Here is a 22,932-nt window from a genome sequence, read left to right as displayed (position 1 = left end):
TCGCAAACGTGCAGACGCTGATAGATGGCTTGATAAAAATTGACACATCATGAAAAAGCTGACAACCAAAAACAATCCCTCAGTATTGACCTCCTGACAAGTGAAGATCAGAAGTTATATTGGAAGTGTAGTGGGAGACAGGCTTGTCATAATTTAAGCAGCAGGCAGACTGAACAATCCAACAATACTTGACAGCAAAATAAGACAGACATTTGAAAATACTGAAGGGAAACAGGTGCTGAAGAATTTAGGAACAGGAGTAGGCAATTCAGTCCAATAAGTCTGTTCTGTCCGCTCTTTGTATAAGATCATGGCTGTTCTGCACCTTAAATCCATTTACCTGCCTGGATTGCAAATCCCATGATACCCTTACTTATCAAAAACCTGTCAATCTGAGACAAATACTCTATGGTAACAAAGGAAACTTCACCAAAAGTATGTGAAAAATAAAAACTGCAGACCGCATTCAAATAGAAACAAACACTATAAGTCACCGTCAAACAGGTCCAATTATCCGCATCCCACATTGTGGGGGCGATTTTCAGTCCGCATTCACCATCAAAAAGAACGGCGATGCGGGAGGAAGATCCGGAGATAATCAGGAAATATGACTCTCATTGGAGAGATTGTGTTTTCCTATTTTCACCATCCCTCGTCGGTGACATCACAAGGTTCGCACCCACAGAGGGAGAGAACCTCATTTGAATGGATTTTAATAAATTTAAATATGATTAGCCAGCCTCTTCTCCCCCCCCCCTCCACCCTGCCCCCGCACCACATGATTTTCCCTGACTAAAATATTCATACCATGCCGACGTGGTTTACAACAGCTTTTTAAAAACAGGGTTCAGTCAAGGGAATCCGTCAATGGGGTGCAAAGGTATAGTCCCCAGTGAGGGAAGGACATGCCTGGGAAGTGCCCTGGCACTGCCCCCTGGTACAGGTTGGCACAGCCAGGTTGGCACTGTCCGGAGGGATGAGGTGGGGGACAAGTCTGAGATCGTCAGGGGGTTGGAGGGTGGGGTGGGCCCATACCTCCATGGTGGTGAGGGAGTGGGGCGGTGAAGGTAAACTTCAGTTCTAATCGGGACGTCCTTTAAAGATGACATCTCGATCTCTATGGAGTGGGATGCTGGCTCTATCAGGCTCCAGGACGGTGTAAACCACACCCACTCATTTTTTTGAGAGGCTCAAGATCTAGAGAGAAAATGGGTCTGTGTGCAACTGGAGAGCTACACACTAGTTTTCAGCCTGAGCCCAACACTTTGAGAAAATATCATAAGGTTCCACCCTATAGTTTATGATGTAGCAAAAATCCAGATGTAATTTTCTTAAACTAATGATGTGTGCTTTACCTGCCTCAGGCATCTCTGGGTATGGGAAGTCTTCTAAACCTAAGGACTGAATTCTCCCACTGGCGGGTTCAATGGTGGGTGTGGGGGAAGAATATAGCTGAGGCCCAGAAATTGATTTAATACCGGCGTGAATTCACATCTTCTGCTGGTACCGAGTTTCTATCGGAATGCTGGCCAGAGGCTGGCATGAAACTAATTAGCATCTCATTAATGAGATGTGGATGAAGGCCCAGAACCCCCCCACTTTAGATTCTCAGAGTTGCCGGCAGGAAAACAGGCCAGTGCAAAATACGTTTGGCATACAGATGTCAGGACTGACCTGAACAGTGCCTGGAGTTACCTCCAAAGTTCCAGATGGAGGCTGCCCACAACCCTGGTCCTGGAACACCATAGCTGTGGGTGAGGGGGGGGAGGTATCTATAGGTGGACCATTCAGATTCAGTACCATTGAAGGGGTCCATCTTCCAGCCTCAGAGTGATCTTCACTTTCAGACAGACCATCTTCCTTCATCAATAGTGGGTCAGTGATGTTGAGCGCCGTTTCAACACAGCGTCGAGATATGAAGGCGGCCTATGTGTCATCATGTCTGCCCCGCCATGGAATATGGTGCAAAACACTTGATTGCATAGTTAATGCAAGATTTAATGTGTTTTCCTAATAGCCTCCGCAGTGGGAAATGCTCCACGTTCCCGCTCCTGCGATGGCGCTTCATCCCAAAATGGGAGAATTCCGCCCTGAGTCTAAAAATTTTCATATTCCAACATTTTGTTTCTAAACCATCAAGATTCTGTATGTACAGTGACAGGAATGCTCAAATAAAATCTGTTAATACATTCATAGCAGAACAATAGGTCATTTGAAGCTTACAGTTAAGGGAGAAGGCCATTCAGAGTGGGCTGGCTCTTTCCTAGAGCTATCGAAAACTGACCACACTGATTCCCCCCACTCCCCCATCGCCTTCATATCATCTTCTTCAAATATCAGTCCAATTTTCCTTTAAAAGATGCAATAGTCTCAGCATCAATCATTCACTTTAGCGAAGGATTTCATACTCCAATCCACCAATGAAATTTCTTCTAACCCCTCTCCTCACTGTTAATCGTAATTTGATTAATCATCTGCCCTCGCTTCCCACCAGAAGAAATAATCTCTCCCTATTCACAATCAAAACTACCTGTACCGCCTTTATCTCAACAAAGTGTCTGCAAATTATCTTGCAGAAAGCAGGTCTTTACATCAGACAGAATTCAGAATCTCCGCTCAAACCAAGGCCTATGGGTAGATTCCTCTTTTTCCATGACCCACCCATTTGGGGTTGGAAATGTTAAAAGAATCGAGGAATTGTTTCGTTTCTGCTACTTACTCATTGGCAACTTTTGTTGTTCAGGTTTTCCTTATTTTTAATTTACGAGTTCCCCTGCTTCTTCAACTTTGAGTTGTTGCTGTTTTATTTTGTGCGAGTGATGTGCATCAAGTGTAGTCATCCATCATCAAATCCTGGCTGGACCACACCAAACGCTATTGGGTCGCCTCCGATTGCTGTGTCAATACAGTGCTTTCTGCCTTTTTGTACTTTGTAAATGATTAGCTTTGTATACTTTTGTCTACCGCACAAAATAAACTTTCACTCACATACCAGATGTGATGGATGGAACAAACACAGAGTGTACCATTTTATATATCTTTTAGCAGATCTCCTGCGACATTGTTAATGGTGTTCGAGGATACGCTGTTGCATGGAACGGTGGGGGTGGGGTGGAGGTGCTGCATTACAGAAGTGAAGGTTGGGTGTTCTAGTGAAATAAATTGGAAATGTAAGCCTCACTCCTTCCCTACTCCTTAATAACTAGAAAAAATTACTCCAGCGTAAGTAACCAAATTCTCTTTTACTTCTGTACAAGACGTCAGAGCGAGATAAAGCATCGTTTTCTGAGCTATGCTTGCTGAACCGAAAACGGTAGTTCACTATATATTCAGGGCTTTATTTATTTAGCAAATGCAATTTGTTATGTGTGACAAATGAAACTTCAGTGCGTTTTGAGATTTGCCACTGCTTAATCTTCAGGTTGTCTAATGTATCAGAACAGTCAATCAGTGCTTTTCAGACAGAACAACCTATGAAAATTTCACAGCCTCAGCATTATTCAGCCCACCTGGCAGCGAAGGATGTTTCGAGTGGCTTGCTGTAACAGCTCAGCTTACAAACTCACTGTAGCCTCTGCTGACTGTCGCTTCAAATCAGGCTATGGTTTTAAACAATGCTGGTGAGTGGAGCGCTCGCGGGCTGTTCAACCACTGCAGAGACCATCTGAAAACATCCTTCCTTGTAGCAGGCTGAGAGGCAGAAGTTGGCACATCAACACTACATAGATGATTAAAATAAAATTGCTTGTGAAAGTGGAAGCTAAGTCAATACTACAAGAAAAGTACTTTCCTATCTCAGCATAGATCATGGCCTTCTTGGTCTCTATGATTCAGAACCACGGCCGGCAAAAGTTATTATTTGAGATATTAGTCAAATGCGTACAATTTTTGCTGCTTGTGCTTCAACTGCCCTCACTTTCTGCAATTTCTGCCACATCAAATCCCTATTGATGTTAAAGCGTTCTGCATTATTTTGCTTCCTCAGAGCCAGAATTAATTTCTTAAAATCCTAATTGATAGCTCTGTGCATCACAAGGCTTAGTTTATTTTCATAATAAATATTTAGCAAGTGAGCAACAATCCAGAGTTAGAAAGGTCAGTCAGGAGAATGTCAGGGGAGGGAGAGAATATCATTTTGTTCCTAACCTTGATGTGAACTCCAGCCAACTAACTGTGCATTGAGGAACAAACAGTTTTAAATAACTCTGTGATGGTTCTCACTGAGCTCAGCAGTCACTCGTGGCATGCAAGCAGACAATAATTCACTATAGCTCACTACATTTACAAATAGAGAATTTGTCCCATGATTAAGAAACACTCCAATTATTTCAGACTGACTCATTGCTGCCCATTCATCTGTTTCCATGCATGTCATGGGGGATGCTATGGAAAGGCATAACAACAAGAGCGTGGCTGGGTTACACAGAGATCAGGCCGCTGTCTCAACAAAAGATGCCGAGCTGCCACCACCACCAAATGATAATCCACACACTGGAAAAAGAAGTGGTCCAGTCAGCTACCACAGCAGCAGACATGGTAAAACGAGTTGTAGCACCATCTTACAAAACAGCAGCAGAGGTATAAGAGCTGGGTACCAATTATACTCCTTCCATTGAGAAACATCCAACATCGCTAAGGAAGAACTGAGGCAAGAAATACCAATTGCAAATTTTCATACCAGATACAGGGAAATAAACTGCATCTCAACTTTGTCTGGAGAAATATTTCTGACAGTGCAGAATGTGGTAGTGGCAAAAGATGGGGGAGACATGTTTGCGGCACATTGCAAGGTCTGAGTATTTTGTTATATCGCCCTCTGCTGCAGAGGTGAAAATAAAGTTAGTTCAATAATGGACACCTGCAGCTGAGCATGTGTTAGTCGTACTCCATGCAATACACAACGGAAAATTTGGCGACGAGACAGGGGTGGAATTTTCTTTTACATTTCATTTGCGAAATCAAGGACCGAAGAACATTGTGACACATTTTTGGAACTCCTAAAGCTGATTTTGAGGAAGTTTGAGCAATTTAAAAGATCGCTTCATGTGCATATTGTATTCAGGTACACAGTGAGTCAGCATGGTACGTAATTGGGAAAATGGCACTGAAGGCATTTTGGAGACAATGGGGAATTCAACTCTAACAAAGATTATCATAGAATTTACAGTGCAGAAGGAGGCCATTCGGCCCTTCGAGTCTGCACCGGCTCTTGGAAAGAGCACCCTACCCAAGGTCAACACCTCCACTCTATCCCCATAACCCAGTAACCCTACCCAACACCAAGGACAATTTTGGACACTAAGGGCAATTTATTATGGCCAATCAACCTAACCTGCACATCTTTGGACTGTGGGAGGAAACCGGAGCACCCAGAGGAAACCCACACACACACGGGGAGGATGTGCAGACTCCGCACAGTGACCCAAGCCGGAATTGAACCTGGGACCCTGGAGCTGTGAAGCAATTGTGCTATCCACAATGCTACCGTGCTGCCCATAAAGACTGGTGTAATTACAAGCGAAGGTTTCACACTTGGCTAACATTAAATAATATAGGAGATGAGGATGAAGTAAATGTTTCCTTATCGTGATGGGGCCAGATACTCTTGATGTGGTGTTTACCCAGTGTTGCCCAAGATGCCAGTTCGATAGAATATGCTCAAATTAATCAAATTCTGGAGATGTATTATACCACGACTAAGTTTGAGAATGCACTAAATGTTGTATTCTAACAAAGGAAGCAAGTTGTCGAGTGAGACTGTTAAAGACTAGGGTTGCGATTTAATGGAAAATTTCTAAGTGTGGTAGTGAATGGAAACGCTGCAAGCTCCAGTTGCTCAGCCCGGCGAGGCCATAACCGCTATAAAATATTAATTGGACCACTTAACGAGGCCCCATGAGATTCATGCTACAAATCATTGTCCGTCGGCTGATTCGCCCGGGACCGCGCTCACCAGACCCTTGCTAACAAATGACAGCATCACTTAACCTGCTCCTGCATAGCCCACTCCACTTCACTCACAGCTGTGCCGCCACAGAGACCAGACAAGTGCTCTGGTGATATCGACCTGGGACGTGGTGGAGGTTAGACAGGAGGCCCTGTTCGCCCGAGGGTCCAGGAGGGTCAGCCACAGGGCAGCCACTGCCGACTGGGAGCAAGCAGCAGCGGCCGTCAGCTGGGGGAGCGTGACCAGGAGGACAGGCACCCAGTGCCGCAAGAAGGTCAACGACCTCCATCGGGCCGCTGGGGTGGCTCTGCAACAGACCCCCGACCCCCCCTCTCGCAACATACTTTCCGCTACCCCACATACTCCCCATCACCCCATACGGACCATCCCCCCCAAGACCCACTCTGTGTGCAACCATGCATATGGCTAATGATGCCCCCTCAGTGTCCCTGCAGGAGAAGTTGGCCCATGACAGACAGGAGAGGGCCCAGACGGGTGGCGGAGTGCAGGACATCATGGCCGGGATTCTTCCAAATGGTGTTGACGCCGGCGTAAACACTGGAGTGTTTCACGGCGGCCTCAATGGGCCTCTTGGCCCAGTGATTCCGTGGCCCACAGGGGGCCAGCATGGCGCCGGAGTGCTCCGCGTTGCTCCAGCTGCCGGAAGCGGCCCTGCACTGCTGGCCGCAGGTCCGCTCATGCTCGCGGCAGCCGCTTCTCCGCCGGCCCCGCACAACATGGCGGAGCCACAGAGCGGGCCGGGGTGGAAGAAGGTAGGCCCCACTAGATCGTCCGTGCCCGCTGATCGGTGGCCCCCGATCGCGGGCCTGGCCATCGTGGAGGCCCCATCCGGAGACTGATCCCCCCCCCCCCCCCGCCCCCACCAGGACGGCTACCACAGTCGCGACACTGAGCTCCTGACAGGTGGAACCATACGTGAACCACGCCAGCGGGAAGATTCGCCACGGGGGCCTCTTTCAACGGCCCCTGACCGGCGCTGTGTTGACTGCGCGCACGACTGGCGCTGATTCTCTGATCGCCGGAGGTTTTCTTCCCGACGTCGGATGCGATCGTGGGTCTGACACCCCATTCTCCGCCCCCCCGCGCCGAGTGCGATTTCGGCACGGAGAATCCCGGCCCATAGTCCTCAACCCCTATGAGGAATGGGCCCTGGAGGTTATGTGGGTGGCAGAGGACAGATCGGTCACCAACATGGAGGTCGGCACATGGCGCAGAGGTGAGGATCCACCGGCCACCACCCAGATGACCTGTCAAACATGAGTTGCTAAAGCCATACAAACTGACCCTTCCCTCCCACTGACCAGGTGTTCATTTCCCCGCAGGACCTCCAGCTGACGACGCCAGCCCATCCGGGGTGGTGACCTCCCGCCTCCTATGAGAACAGCTCGGAGGAAAGTTCTGGGAATGCTACCATAGATGCGACACAGCTGTCATCCCCACCCTCCACCAGCGCAGAGACACACACATCAGTGGGAAACGGTAGTGGTCAGGTCACTGGGGAACGTTCTGGTGAGCACCACATAGTTGCTGATGTACATCAGGTGGCGGCAGTAACGCCCAGGTGAGACAGCAGTTGGAGAGCTGCTGGGTCCCAGGACCCAGCTGGGTCCCAGTCAGATGCTGAGCCTCTGGAACAGGTGTATCCGGAGCTGATGCAGTCCATAGGGTGCGACCGTGAGATTCAGAGGGGTGTGTCAACGACCCTACGGCAGGTCCATAGCTGATTGGAGGAGTTCCAGAGGCTACGGGTGCTGGTGGTGCGCCGGCAATGTGTGGCACCGAAGCCAACAACAAGGATGGCGACCACAGTGGAGAGCCAGGTTAACAATGCCAGCAGCATTAGAGGAAGTTTCCAAAGAGCGGCTCAGTTGGAAACGGCCATGGCTGAGGCCCTCGATAAAATGTCCGACACGCTGGGGGATGTGACCAGCACTAGGCAGACCTTGATGAGGCATTGTGGGACATGTCCCAATTTCAGATGGGCATGGCCGAGGCGCTGCGGGACATGTCTCAGTCGCAGGTGGGCACTGCCGAGGCACTGCAGAGCATCGACACCATGGTTCAAACATTGGAGAGCCACCAGGGCTGGTAGATCCGGATGATGCAGGGGCAGCCGGCGCTCAAACCAGCTGCCCCTCCATCCCTAGGTGAACCCCAGGGCCCTATGGGTGCCGACTGGAAGGAAGGGGTGCTGAATGCCAACCCAGACCCATCCCATGGACTGGCGATGGCAGCCACCAGTTCCCCCCAGGTTTCACCCCTCTGATGAGGCCGCATCTTGCAGCCAGCACCTGGAACAGTGCGACACGGTGGGGCATGTGCCACCAGCAAGTGCACCGGGGCCCTCCGGCTCCAGAGTCCCCCATAGGACACCCGTTAGGGGCGCCAAAGGCCACGGGACGCGGTACGCAGTTAGCTGCCACCACCTGCTGTGCATCCTGGGGATACACCTAGACATTAGAGCACGGAAGGCTAAGCACGAGGATCATTGAGAGGTCACTGGGGTGAGGGGAAAAGTGGGTAGGGAGGGGGTAAGAGGGGGAGTGTGCGTTGGGGGGAGGGATGGGGAAGAGGGGTGGGGGGAGAGGGTGAGAGAGGTGGGGAGAGTAGGGCGGCACCATCGGAGAGTGAGGCAATGGTGGACACACTGTGAAACCCATTAAAATATCAGCACCTCTATCAGTATAACACCTCTGGCACTTCCGTCCACTATGCGGCCCGAGCACCAATCCCATGTCTCATCTTCCCAGACATGGGGGTCCTGGGCTCCCACTTCTTCACCCCCTGGCACACCGCATGCCGGTGATGGGGGTGAGCGAGCAGCCAGCAAACAGGCAGGGGTCAGACTATGACAGAGATTGAGGATCTCCAGCGCTCAGCTCTCTGTGGGTTATCATCACCCCCTGCCACCGACAGTGACCACTCACAGTGCCGGCATAGGCCCATCAACCTGGATTGCTGTTACACAGACTCTGGAAGAGTATTAAATGGTGGGTGGGGGGGGGGGGGGAAGGCACAGGGATGGGGAGAGGATGGGAAGGGGGGTGGGGAGAGGGTGGAGGCCATGTCCTATGTGAAGCGGGCGAGGATGAGGGCTTCCCTGGCCTGCCAGGCTTGCCGGACACTTGCCGCTGCCACCTGTCCTCCATCCTCCAGCTGGTCCTGCAGTTCCTCCCCGGGTGCGCCCTCCAGCCCCTCCTGGTCCAGCGCTTTCTCGTCCTCCAGCCCCTCCTGGTCCAACGCTTCCTTGTCCTCGATCTCCTCCTCCTCCTCGGTGGCCATATAGGCCTCCCCCTCCACCTCCAGCATGTCGCCCCATTATTGTGCCAGGTTGTGGAGGCCACGGATCATCAGAAAGTGGGCGCCCGTTCCGGAGGTATACTGGAGAGCACCACCACAGTGGTCAAGGCATTGGAAACGCATTTTGAGGAATCCGATGCACTGCTCAATGACAGGCCGCATGGGGCTCGTTGTATTGGGTCTCCTCATCGGTCACCAGCCTTCGTACTGGTGTCACTAGCCAGGTCCTCAGCTGGTACTCCTTATCCCCCAAGAAACAAACCAGCCATCCTGGGATGGTTCTCGAAGAGGCCAGGCATGTCCAACTGCCCAGGATGTAGCTGTCGTGCACACTCCCTGGAAAGCATGCTTGGTCTTCATCTGGTGGTTTCACACGTGCTGGATGTCTGGCACTGGAATTCCTTCCTGTTGATGTTGGAAACTTCCCGACGGCCCGGTGAGCGCAAGGTGACATGCATGCCATCTATTAGCTCCTGGACCTGGGGAATCACGTCGATGGCGGAGAATCCTGCTGCCCGGGCATCCGGATGGACCTGGTCCATGACAAAGTTTATACAGTTTGCTGCCCAGGCATACAGGGTATCCTTAACTTCACGGATACACTTGTGGGCTGTAGCTTGTGAGATGCTACACAAGTCCTCGCTTGAGCCCTGGAATGATCCTGAGGTGTAAATGTTCAGGGCTGCAGTGTCATTGATGACCACCGGGAGCGGGTATCCTCCTCAGCCTCCTCCTCCATGTGGTGCCAAGTCCGCAAGGACATGACACAGGTGCCGTATGATCTCCTTGTTGAGGTGGCGCCTTCTGCGGCATGAGCTGTCTGTCATCTGGTCGAAGGACCAGCAAAGCTTGTACACCTTGGGCCTTCGCACGCCTCCCCCTTTGGTTCCCTCCCTGGCCTGATGGGTTGCTGGGTCCGCAGGGTGAGGGGCTGGGTCCAGAACATAATAATAACCTTTATTAGTGTCACAAGTGGGCTTACATTAACACTGCAATGAGGTTACTGTGAAAATCCCCTAGTCGCCACACTATGGCCCCTGTTCGGGTACATTGAGGGAGAAATCACAATGCCCATTTCACCTAACAGCACATCTTTCGGGACTTGTGGGAAGAAATCAGAGCACCCAGAGGAAACCCACGCAGACGCCGCCTCAAGCCCCTGTCGACGTTGCTGCTGCCACTGCCTTGTCTGCCATCTTGCTACCTGGGCTGCCAGCAGCACCACTAGGGCAAGTTCCACAGGGTCCAAAATATTGTCCAAACCGTTCAATATCTGTAAGGGATTAGAGAGGGTGTGAGACTGACAACCAGCGAGTTTTCGACCCTCCAGTCCCTACCAGGATTAACGAAAACCATTCAGGGCAGTCGTAGTCCCAACCATTAAGTGGCAATGGTAGTCAAAGTCAATGTTCCAGATTTTATGTGAGAAATATTGGGCGGGATCTACTGGCTGTTCACACCAGCTGGAAATTCCGGTTCCAATCCGGGGCACGGCTTTCCTGGCGATGACGGGTGCTGTTAACCCATTGACAACGGCGGGACCGGTAGTTCCCGCTGGTGGGCCGCCTCCGCCGCCGAAAAACAACCGCTGGGCTGGTGGAAAAATGCCACCCATTGAGAGAGCAGAGTCAAGCTAATGAAAATGGAAGGAAATACCTAGACAGAAAGAGAAAGTAGCCAGATAGGTTAACTGAATGCAGGAAGGAAGAAGAAATAAGTTTTTCTTTATTAATTCTTGTTCAATGATGGTACTGTTGTTAAGGAAAACAGTTTTAAAAATATATAAATTACTCTGGAATTATCGGCCATATGTTTTGGTTGCGATTACAGTAGAAACAAACAAGCAACTCAACCTGTTACGTTTTAAATATTATTGATGTTGGTTTAGTTATATTGTGTTCTGGGAAAATTATATACATGTACAATTTTACATTTTAATATACAAGTTTATTTAAATAGGGAGGGGGTGTAATATACTCCGAGATTTGAGTATTCTGTTTGTTGGTCTCTCTACTGCCCCCTCTGTTTGTGAGGTGTAAATGAAGTTGATTCAGTAATGGCTGCCTGCCACTGCACATAGAATCATAGAATTTACAGTGCAGAAGGAGGCCATGCGGCCCATTGAGTCCGCACCGGCCCTTGGAAAGAACACCCTATCCAAGCCCACATCTCCACCCTATCCACTTAGCCCAGTAACCCTACCTAATCTTGTGTTAGTCCTACTCAGAGCAATATACAGCAATGTTGACTATGCTTTGGCCACCTTATGTGAGTATGTGGATTAGTTGCAAATGTGTTATAATTCTGGCATGTGCTACTTCATTCCCTGGAGTGGATTTTAAGTGTTGTTGTTTCGCGATTTCAAAATGTTCAGGAGCCTTCAGACCCCTTTAACACCAGTGATGCATCAACTTGAAGCATTAACCAAAACTTCCTATTTTCTCTGTTTAATAATAATAGTTTATTGTCACAAGTAGGCTTCAATGAAGTTACTATGAAAAGCCCCTAGTCACCACATTCCGGCGCCTGTTCGGGGAGGCTGGTATGGTGTTTGTTCCCATCCCTGCCCAAAATTCCTTTTGCCTTGAAAATATGTGGCCAATCAGACACAAGCCATAAAAACATTGGTGGGAGTCCACCAGAAGGAAAATGAACTAGGTGAGGGCTTGGTATTGTGGTCCCAGCCTTTCGCTACATTTTCCAGGTGAGGTTTTCAGACTTCATTGAGGTAGACACTCCATTTATCTTTTAACAGGCCACTAGCAAAGGTAGGGGTAGGGTTAATTTGTGCTTGACGTGGAGCCAGCAGGGAAATACTTTGTCTCACTCATATGCCAAGGGCAAGATTAAGGCTTGGACTGCTGAAGAGCTCAAAATAATTAATTTTTTGTGAATACTCCCATGCAAAAGGGAGCAGCAAGTGTCAGCCTTGTTATGTTTCCCCTAGGTGAGAAGCAGGGATAGGAGAGGAAGATGGGTTACCATCTTCCTAGCCCAGCCTCAAGCACTAGATTTTGTAGCAGCTTTTCTAAGATGGGCGCTCTGGTCTCCTTGATGTGCTGCAGGGTTTTGTCATTGGCAAGTAAATCTTTGAACTTCCTCTTGCTCACAGAAAGCCAGACAGAACCAATGGAGAAATCCTGGGACTTAGCGATACACCAAAGAACAAAGAACAAAAAAAATACAGCACAGGAACAAGCCCTTTGGCCCTCCAAGCCTGCACCGACCATGCGGCCCATCATCATGATGTCTCGGAATCCTTATTTGGTTACTTTGGCCAGAATTTTCTAGCCCTTCACACGGGCGGGATCTTGGAAATGGAAGGACATACCCAGACGGATGACCATGGGACCAGCCAGCCATTGAAATCTCCAGGTCAGGAAGATCCTACTGGTGTGAAGGGCTGGAAAATTCAGGTTAAGCTGCAATTAATTTTATTTGTTCATATATTCCTCTTCCAACCCTCACGGCTACAATATTTTAGTATTCTTGAACTCACGTGACAAGAAACCGAGCTCCTGTCAACCGGTTCAGGTGGATTAAAAGATTCTATGGCCCTGTTTAGCACAGGGCTAAATTGCTGGCTTTGAAAGCAGACCAAGGCAGGCCAGCAGCACGGTTCAATTCCCCTACCAGCCTCCCTGAACAGGCGCCGGAATGTGGCGACTAGGGACTTTTCACAGTAACTTCATTTGAAGCCGACTTGTGACAATAAGCAATTTTCATTTAATCATTTAAATAGATTAATGTGACACCTTCTGTCTCGTAACACAATGGTTTGTGCCGTGGTGGCCAACTCTGTTCAGAGCCCACTCGAGGAGGGAAGCATCCACCATATGATTTTTTCCGCTGGAAAAGCCAACATTTGTTCCTCATCCCTGTTACACCTGTTACACCTGAACTTAGTGGCTCGGCCATTTCGGAGGACGGTTCTGAGTTAACCATGAAAATGAAATGAAAATGAAAATCACTTATTGTCACAAGTAGACTTCAAATGAAGTTACTGTGAATAGCCCATAGTCGCCACATTCCGACGCCTATTCGGGGAGGCTGGTACGGGAATTGAACACGTGCTGCTGGCCTTGTTCTGCTTTACAAGCCAGCTATTTAGCCCACTGTGCTAAAACAGCCCTTACTGGAGTCACATGTAGACCACATCAAGTAAGTGTTATGGGCCAGAGTTTAGAGAACCCCAAAGTGTATCATGGAGTTCGCCTGACCCACAACTTTTAATAGATTGTGGTATGGGGAGCACACGGCCCACTCTACAGATGTGGTACAGCACATATCGAAAAGTATTTTTTAAAGCAAAACAATGTTTATTCTATGAACTCAAGTTAACCTTTTTAAAACATACAGTGAACATCTTCGCAACCATTGAAGAAATATAACCCCCAAAGAATACAACACTAAGTAATCCTTAAGCTTTCCTTTTAACATCCATAAGACTTATAAAAATAACCTTTTAACAGCAGCACATCAGGTTTAAATTCACTACTGAGAACAGTTATCACTCTAAATTCACCAAATGGTCAAGAGATAGTCTTTACATGGCAGAGAGAACAATATTACACCTTCTCTGGCTGACTGCAGCTCCAATACTGAAACGAAACCAAAAAAAACAGACACACCCAAGCTTATCCCAAAGTGAAACGAAAACGCTGACAGACAGCCCAGCTCCACCCATACACTGACATCACTGCAGTAATAAACACCTATTTCTTAAAGGTACACCAACTTCAGTTATTCTATAAAAACACCCATTTCTTAAAGGTACTCTCACATGACACCTCCCCCAAGAAAAAAAATAAACCATCAACTTCAAGATAGTTTCATTTTTCACCTTTTTGCTATCCTTTAAGAAATGCACACAATAAATATACTTTTCTGTTTAAAAAAACAACACACGCAAAATGTATAATACTATCGTTCATTTTTTTGTTCTTCTTCCTCCAAATGGAATCCCTCTCGATTGACAGTCTATTTGAACTAGAAGGTCTCTGCACGATCCATCCATTTCTCTACGCTTCGGCATGTCTCTTCAAAGTCAAATACTTTAGTTCAATTTGATCACAGAGTCCCTCGTAATTCTCCAACAAAGGAACATTGGTTATCACAGCTTTCAACTGCCTGTTGAAAGTCCGCTGTCCATTGAAATGTTCGACGTTTCTTCAGCAAGTCCATCAGAGAAGCAACCACGCTACAAATATTTTGCACAAATGTTCTATCAAATCCACTCATGCCAAGAAATCGCATTATTACCCTTTGTGTCGTGGGTATTGGAAACTCATCAATAACTTTTGGTTTCACATCCCGTGGGACCATTCAGCCCTGTTCGATTGTATGGCCAAGGAAAGTGACTTGGGCTTTTCCAAATTCACTTTTGGCTAGGATTACCACCAAACCCACCTCCTGAAGTCAATCGAAGAACTCCATCAGATGTTTTAAATGTTCTTTCCATGTCTGGCTGAAAATTACCAGACCGTCGATGTATGCTGCACAATTGGGTAATCCTGAAACAAGTTTGTTCGTTAACCGTTGAAATGTGGCTGGGACGTTTTTCATGCCAAATGGCATAACTTTAAATTGGTATATACCATCTGGAGTCACAAAAGCTGAAATCTCTTTCGCCCTTTTGGATAAAGGTACCTGCCATTAACCTTTAAGTAAATCCAGTTTGGAAATAAAAGCTGATTGTCCCACTTTTTCAATGCAATCCTCCAAACGTGGGATAGGATAAGAGTCCGTTCTTGGAACTGCATTAAACTTTCTATAGTCCACACACAACCGTTGGGGACCGTCTGGTTTGGGTACCATCACTATGGGTGAGCTCCATTGGCTGCAACCCACTTCAATTATGCCATTTTTAAGCATACTCTCAATCTCTTTGTTAACCTGTGCCCATTTTAAAGGGTTAAGTCTATATGGATGTTGTTTAATTGGAACAGCATTTCCCACATCTACATCATGTATAGCCATTTTAGTACTTCCCAATTTATCTCCACAAACTTGCCCATGTAGTATCACTAACTCTTTCAGGTCAGTCCGTTTTTCCTCTGGAAGGTAACTCAACAATTTATCCCAATCTTTAAGAACATCCTCGTTTTCCAATTTAATTTGAGGTATGTCAAATTCACAGTCATCTGGATTTGGTTCGTCACTTTGAGTTAGAATCATTAAAACCTCCTCCTTTTCTCTCCTTCCCTTTCAAAGTACCTTTTAAGCATATTCACATGGCACACTCAGTGAGTTTTCCTTCTATCCGGCTTCTTACCACATAATTCACATCACTTAATTTCCTTTCAATCTGATACGGTCCACAAAACCTTGCTTTTAAAGGTTCACCATACACTGGGAACAATACTAAAACTCTTATCTCCACTGGAAAAACTACGAACTTTGGATTTCTTATCCGCTACCTGTTTCATCACATTTTGTGCAACTTTCAAATGTTGTCTAGCCAATTCACCTGCTCTATTTAATCGTTGCCTAAAATTTAACACGTAATCCAATAATGTAATTTCCGATTTCTCACTCACCAATTTTTCCATAATCAATTTAAGTGGTCCTCTTACCTCATGACCAAAAATTAGTTCAAAAGGACTAAATTTGGTTGACTCATTAGGTGCATCCCGAATTGCAAACAGTACGAATGGAATTCCTTTATCTCAATCCTCTGGATAATCGTGACAATAAGCCCTCAACATTGTCTTTAATGTCTGATGCCACCTTTCTAACGCTCCCTACGATTCTGGATGGTACGCAGTTGATTTGAATTGTTTTATTCCCAAGCTATCCATAACTTCTTTGAATAACTTTGAGGTTAAATTTGATCCTTGATCCGATTGTATTTCTGTGGGTAGTCCATATCTAGTAAAGAATTTAAGTAACTACTCCACAATTTTTTTAGCTGTAATATTACATACTGGAATGGCCTCTGGAAACCTAGTAGACACATCCATTATAGTCAAAAGATATTGATTCCCACTTTTCGTTTTAGGAAGCGGTCCTACGCAATCAACTAGGACTCTTGTAAAAGGTTCCTCAAATGCTGGAATGGGTATTAAGGGCACTGGTTTTATCACTGCTTGAGGTTTCCCTATCACTTGACATGTGTGACATGATTGACAAAATTTAACTATATCTTTATGTAGCCCAGGCCAATAAAAATGTTTTTGTATTTTAGCTCGAGTTTTCCTTACTCCCAAATGACCTCCCACTGGTACGTCATGTGCAACTCACAACACCTCCTTTCTATACCCTAGCGGCAATACTACTTGATGAGCTTCTGCCCATTTTTCATCCACCTGCATATGTAAGGTCTCCATTTTCTCATCAAGCCATCGCTTTTACGGTAATAACACTCTGGTATACACTCAGATTCCTTTTCCGTATATGCTTTCTGATACATCCGTTTTATTTCTACATCTTTCTGTTGTAACTCCACCAGTTTTCCTGAACTAAAAATATCCGTCTCATCCTCCACCTATTCTTGTTCTTTTTCAACCATCTGATAAAAAATCGTTTCTGATAATTGCACTTCCACTTCATCTTCACTGTGACTTTGCGACCTTGTTACCACACAATCTGGAAAAATCCCAGGATACTCGTCATTCAACACTTCAGTTGTCTGATTTTCCACTGGCTTATCAACCACAGTAGGCATCACTCCCACCTGCGATCCAGCTATATCATTACCCAAGATAAACTGTATTCCTGGACAAGATAGTTTCTCTATTACTCCTACTACCACTTCACCACTCTTTACTTTCCAACATTACCTTATATAATGGAACACTCCTCCTCTTACCCTGAATTCCACATATTACCACCTTTTCTGGCAATATTCTTCCCAAATTACATAACTCCTCATCTCTTACCATCAAAGATTGACTCGCTCCTGTACCTCTTAAAATTGTGACTTCTTTACCTGCTCCTCCTGATACACATGAGTAAACTTTATACACACAAATAAATTCTTTAAAGAGATCTGGCACCTTCTTATCAATCACCTCTTGATCAGGCTGTAAAATCTTTTGCACCTCCTTCACTTCACTTGGGCTTTCCTTTACCACTTCAACAAACCCCACTGTCTTATCCTGTTTTACCACATCAGCCTTCGCAGTGCGTTTCTTCAACCACCAACGCTGTGACTTTACATGGCCTCGTTTATTACGGTGAAAACATTTTAAACTTTTCATTTCTTTTCCACCCTCCTGGATTTCTTTTTTAATCTGAGGTGCACTCTCTTTATTATCTCCCATCAGATCACTTTTGCCTCTACCACTTGAGTATTTCTCATGTCCCCAGTTTCTATCCCTCACAGGCTGAAACTGATGTCGGAAACCAAGCTTTGATTTATTAACTAATTCATAATCATCTGCCATTTCTGCTGCTAGTCTTACAGTTTTAACCCTCTGCTCTTCCACATGAGTCCTCACTACATCAGGAATTGAATTTTTAAACTCCTCCAAAAGTATAATTTCTCTGAGAGCTTCATACGTTTGGTCTAATTTCAAAGCCCTTATCCACCTATCAAAATTACTCTGTTTGAGCCTTTCAAACTCCATGTATGTTTGACCAAATTCTTTCCTTAAATTTCTAAACCTTTGTCTGTAGGCATCAGGCACTAGTTCATTTGCACCTGACATGTATTTTTTCACGTCCTCATACGTTCCAGGTACCTCCTCCAGTAGTGATGCAAACACTTCACTCGCCCTACCTACCAGCTTTGTTTGAATCAATAATATCCACATATCCTACATAGAATTTACAGTGCAGAAGGAGGCCATTCGGCCCATCGAGCCCATCCACTGGCTCTTGGAAAGAGCTCCCTACCCAAGCCCACACTTCCACCCTATCCCCACAACCCAGCAACCCTACCCAACACTAATGGCAATTTTGGACACTAAGGGCTATTTAGCATGGCCAATCCACCCAACCTGCACATCTTTGGACCGTGGGAGGAAACCGGAGTACCCGGAGGAAACCCACGCACACACAGGGAGAACGTGCAGACTCCGCACAGACAGTGACCCAAACCGGGAATCGAACCTGGGACCCTGGAGTTGTGAAGCAATTGTGCTAACCACTATGCTACCATGCTGCCGTGTCCTGTGGCCAATTCATTTGTTTAGCCACCTTCTCAAAGGAAATGAAAAAGGCTTCTACCTTCTTCTTGTCAAACCTTGGCAATGCTTGGTCATATTTAAATTGATCTTCGACTTTGACGCTCTTTCTCACTATCCTCATCAGTATCCTCAATCTGTACGTTTCGCTTTAAATCCACCAATTTTAACTGACTGTCATGTTTCCATGGCCATTTTCCGAAGTTCAAACTCTCTCTCTCTTTTTCCTCTCTATCTCTTTCGTATTCAAGCTGCTTTAATTCTTTCTCATGTTCCATTTGTTTAATTTGTAACTGAATGATTGCCATTTCCAATGAGTCAGACTGTATCTCAGGCAATTTTAAATGCTTAGCCACCGCCATAATTACCTCATCTTTTCGCATTTTGTCATGTCATGTTAACTGCAATGTTTTTGCCAAATCTAACATTCTGGTTTTAGTCTCTGTCCGGTAAGGTAGAGCGTGTGACCATCTCCACCCCCAAAAACCTCTGAGCCCCTGAAAGAGCCATTGTCCACAACACACTCCCTACTTAAACTGAAATACCATGCCTGAAAATATGCTCACCCCTCACTGTCCTTAAGTTCACTAAGCCAAACCAATAGATAGATTTTTATTCCGGACAAGCCCCCAATTTGTTATGGGCCAGGGTTTAGAGAACCCCAAAGTGTATATTGGAGTTCACCTGACCCACAACTTTTACTAGATTGTGGTATGGGAGCACACAGCCCACTCTACAGGTGTGGTACAGCAGAAATGGAAAAGTATTTTTTAAAGCAAAACCATGTTTACTCAAGTTAACCTTTTTAAAACATAGTGAACATCTTAGCAACCATTAATTCAAATACAACCCGCAAAGAATACAGCACTATGTAATCCTTAAGCTTTCCTTTTAACATCCATAAGACTTATAAAAATAACCTTTTAACAGCAGCACATCAGGTATAAATTCATTACTGAGAACAGTTATCACTCTGAATTCACCAAATGATCAAGAGATAGACTTTATATGGCAGAGAGAACAACATTACACCTTCTCTGGTTGACTGCAGCTCCAACACTGAAATGAAACCAAAAAAACACAGACACACCCAAGCTTTTCTCAAGTGAAATTAAAAAGCTGACAGACAGCCCAGCTCCATCCACACTCTGACATCACTGCAGTAATAAACACCCATTTCTTAAAGGTACACCCACTACAGTTATTCTATAAAAACACCCATTTTTTAAAGGTACTCTCACATGACATAAGATTGAAAGATTTCCTTCCCAAAACAATGGAATGGTACCCAAAGCGGTACAGTGGCACAGTGGTTAGCACTTCTGCCTCACAGCACCAGGGTCCCTGGTTCGGTTCCAGCTTTGGGTCAGTGTCTTTGTGAAGTTTGCACGCTCTCCGCATGTCTACGTCGTTTCCTCCAGGTGCTTTGGTTTCCTCCTACAGTCCAAAGATGTGTAGGTTACGGGATTGGTCATGCTAAATTACCCCTTAGTGCCCAAAGATGTGTGGGTTAGGTGGATTGGCCGTGCTAAATTGCCCTTTAGTGTCTAGGGATGTGTAGGTTAGGTTACGGGGATAGGGCGGGGTGCACAAGGGAGGTGATCTGGGTAGAGTGTCTTTTGGAGGGTTGGTGCAGACCTGATGGGCTGAATGGCCTCCTTCTGCACTGTGAGGATTTTAGGATTCTATGATTCTAGTGAACCATATGAGCTTTTACAATAATAAATGATAGTTTCATGGCCACCATTACTGATATTAGCTTTCAATTTCAGATTTATTAAAATTCTAGAGTAGTTAACCTCTAGATTACTAATCCAGTGGCATTACTTCTACACCACTATCTCCCCATCTTTGCATACTTCAAAGTTATGAGACTTAAGAAGGATAGAAACTCACTTTGTTTTACAAATGTCAGTGCATTACCAGAAAATAAAATGTACCAAATTAAGCAAGATGTACCTTTCTGATCTCAAATTATTGGGGAGCAAGCTTAACTTATTGGTTTGGTTAAAACTTACTGTCAAAGCAGAAATATGTACACATTCAAAAAAATATAGAAAAGGAGCACAATTCGTGCCCTTGAAAGTTTCCTTCCCCAATGTCTAAAACGTGGGTCAGCTTTGTGCTAAGTGGGGAAAGTCAAACCCGCCAAAACGCAAAATCAAAAAGGGGCTCAATTCCCAATCCGTCACGAGTCACCCGGTCAGTTGGGCCAGGAGGTACGGCAAGTTAACGGGTTTAGGCTGTAAAACAAATAAAATAAAGTCAGCAAGAATTTCTCCTCCTGAATGATTAATCACTGCAATAAAGTCACATGAACTCTTCTGCGATGCCATCCTGACCAGTAAAAACTTGCAGGGAAAAATTAGGCCATACCAGAAATGACAAAGAATGTTGTAATGGATTAAAAAGAATCTTATTGCACTTTCACAGAATCACTCAATTCCAGCCCAAATATACTGTACAGCAGCAATACAAGTCTTCTGCCACTAGAGGCTGCCAGTCGCCCATATATTTCCTCCAGTGATTGAAATCTACCCCTGCGACAGACAGCGCTGCCATTTTACTGCTGGCCTGGCTGGAAGACTTTATGCTGATGATCTGGACGTTCTTGAAATTCATCTCCATGCAGTAAAGGGAACAAAAAAAAAAATCACTTCTCCACAGAAGGCACAGCACGGTGGGTGGCACGTTGGTTAGCACTGCTGCCTCACATCGCCAGGGACCCTGGATTCGATTCCGAACTTAGGTGACTGTGTGGCATTTGCGCGTCCACGTCCCTCCGTGTCTGCATGGGTTTCCGCCGGGTACTCCGGTTCCCTCCCACAGTCCAAAGACGTGGAGGTTAGGTGGATTGCCCATGCTAAATTGCCCCTTAGTGTCCAGCGATGTGCAGGTTAATCAGGGTTACAAGGATAGGGTTGGGCAGTGGGTCTAGATAGGGTGCTCTTTCAGAGGGTCAGTGCAGACTCGATGGGCCGAATGGCCTCCTTCTGCACTATAGGGATTCTATGGTTCTATATATAGCTCAAGACATATATAGCTTTTAAACTTACAAGTCAAGGTCACAAAAATAAATAGAACCATGAGGGGCAGTTTGTTACACCGCACAGTGCCATGAATGCTCTAATATTATAATTTCTGTGCTGTTATATTTCACTCCTAATAAATTTATTGTACTTTAATGCTTTCCATAAAAACTAACAAATGTATTTTTAGATATTTAAATGTATTCATTTAATTTTGATATCACATAGATTAAAATATAGCGAAGATGTTCATCCTCCGATTAAGAAATGTGAGAATGAAATTAAGCACGTTGGCCTCTCTTTACCCCCTCGCCCTTGTGACTCAGCATTCATTTCATTGCTGTTAGTGGGAATTTGTGTGTGTGAAACAACACCACATTTGCCTTCAAATCAGTTTCCAATTTCCAGGTTATCCATTAAACGTGAAGTGCTCCAAGAAGGTTGCTGAAAATTTTAATTATATAAATCTTTGTCCCTTGAAAATTCCAGAACAGGCAAGTTGAGGCTGAGGAAGGAGCACGTTGAAACTCGCGGAATCTGCTCCAAAGTGAGGACAATGGGAAAGGATTGAAATTTACCTATAAAGCCAGCATAACAGAAAGTTACAAGAGAATTATTGAAATTCCATATTGGAAGCTTTCTGCTTTGCATGTGTTTCTGCCACTAAAATCTTCTGGTGAACTTTACAGATTGTACAGCTCCTTCCAGTGACTGAACACATGTATCCTATAAATTGCATTCCTCTTTTGTTTAAGAGCAATCCGAGAAATCGTCTCTCATGTTTTAACGGCAGATTTCTGAAGTAATAATGATACAAATTACGAAGTGAAAATTCAACGTAGATTATGCAGTTGTTTTGACATTTTGAATTATTAGCATTTATTAAAATTTCTATTTCTTGATCTTTCTTATTTAGGGTTCAAGAACCTTTTATACATTTCTACCCAGCGGCTGAGGAGAGAAAGTTCCAAACTGGATCCGAGACCATCAAAAGTTGTAACATTTCAGGAATTCACAATAACTCTCAAATTTTCCAATGTTTTAGGTGAAAATAAATGAGCAACAAATTAATAATAATTTTAAATATGGGAACATCTCCTATAAATTCCTGAGAGCAAAGTACTTAAAAACACATATTGAAATTTTAATTGAGAAGTGTGTTGGAGGGTAGGTGCCTCTATTACAGTAAAAGGTACGAAGGAACATAACAGGCACATTATTAGAAAAACAAAATTTGAGAATGAGCCACTTTAAGAAGATGTTAGGATAGGTGGGAAAAAGCCTGGTCAAAGAGGTTGGTTTAAGGGTGCGCCTTAAAGGAGGAAAGAGAGGTAGGGAGGTGGGAAGGTTTAGGGAGGAAATTCCAGAGTTTAAGGCCAGAGAATCCCACCACGCCGCTCCCACACTGGGCCGCCGCGCGCGGCCGCCACACCGCCGGTCGGGGGCCGTTGAAAGCGGCCCCCGTGGTGATTCTCCGCGCTCGACGGGCCGAGTGCCCGCCGAGTTC

The 22,932-nt window shown here is 45.7% G+C and overlaps 1 long non-coding RNA gene across 1 annotated transcript in view; it reads left to right on the top strand.

The window, feature by feature from the left end:
• LOC140407925 (uncharacterized) overlaps positions 1-22,455 on the top strand; it is a 51,584-nt gene extending 29,129 nt beyond the window's left edge. The window contains exons 2-3 of the long non-coding RNA XR_011939925.1: positions 12,381-12,684; positions 22,342-22,455. This is a non-coding gene — a long non-coding RNA (uncharacterized lncRNA). The remainder of the gene's footprint in view (positions 1-12,380; positions 12,685-22,341) is intronic.
• Positions 22,456-22,932: the final 477 nt, after the last annotated feature.

Source organism: Scyliorhinus torazame, chromosome 1 (genome assembly GCF_047496885.1).
Source record: "Scyliorhinus torazame isolate Kashiwa2021f chromosome 1, sScyTor2.1, whole genome shotgun sequence".
Classification (NCBI taxonomy): Eukaryota; Metazoa; Chordata; class Chondrichthyes; order Carcharhiniformes; family Scyliorhinidae; genus Scyliorhinus; species Scyliorhinus torazame.
The sequence above is the reverse complement of the archived record's forward strand: the minus strand, read 5'-3'. Positions and strand labels throughout refer to the sequence as shown.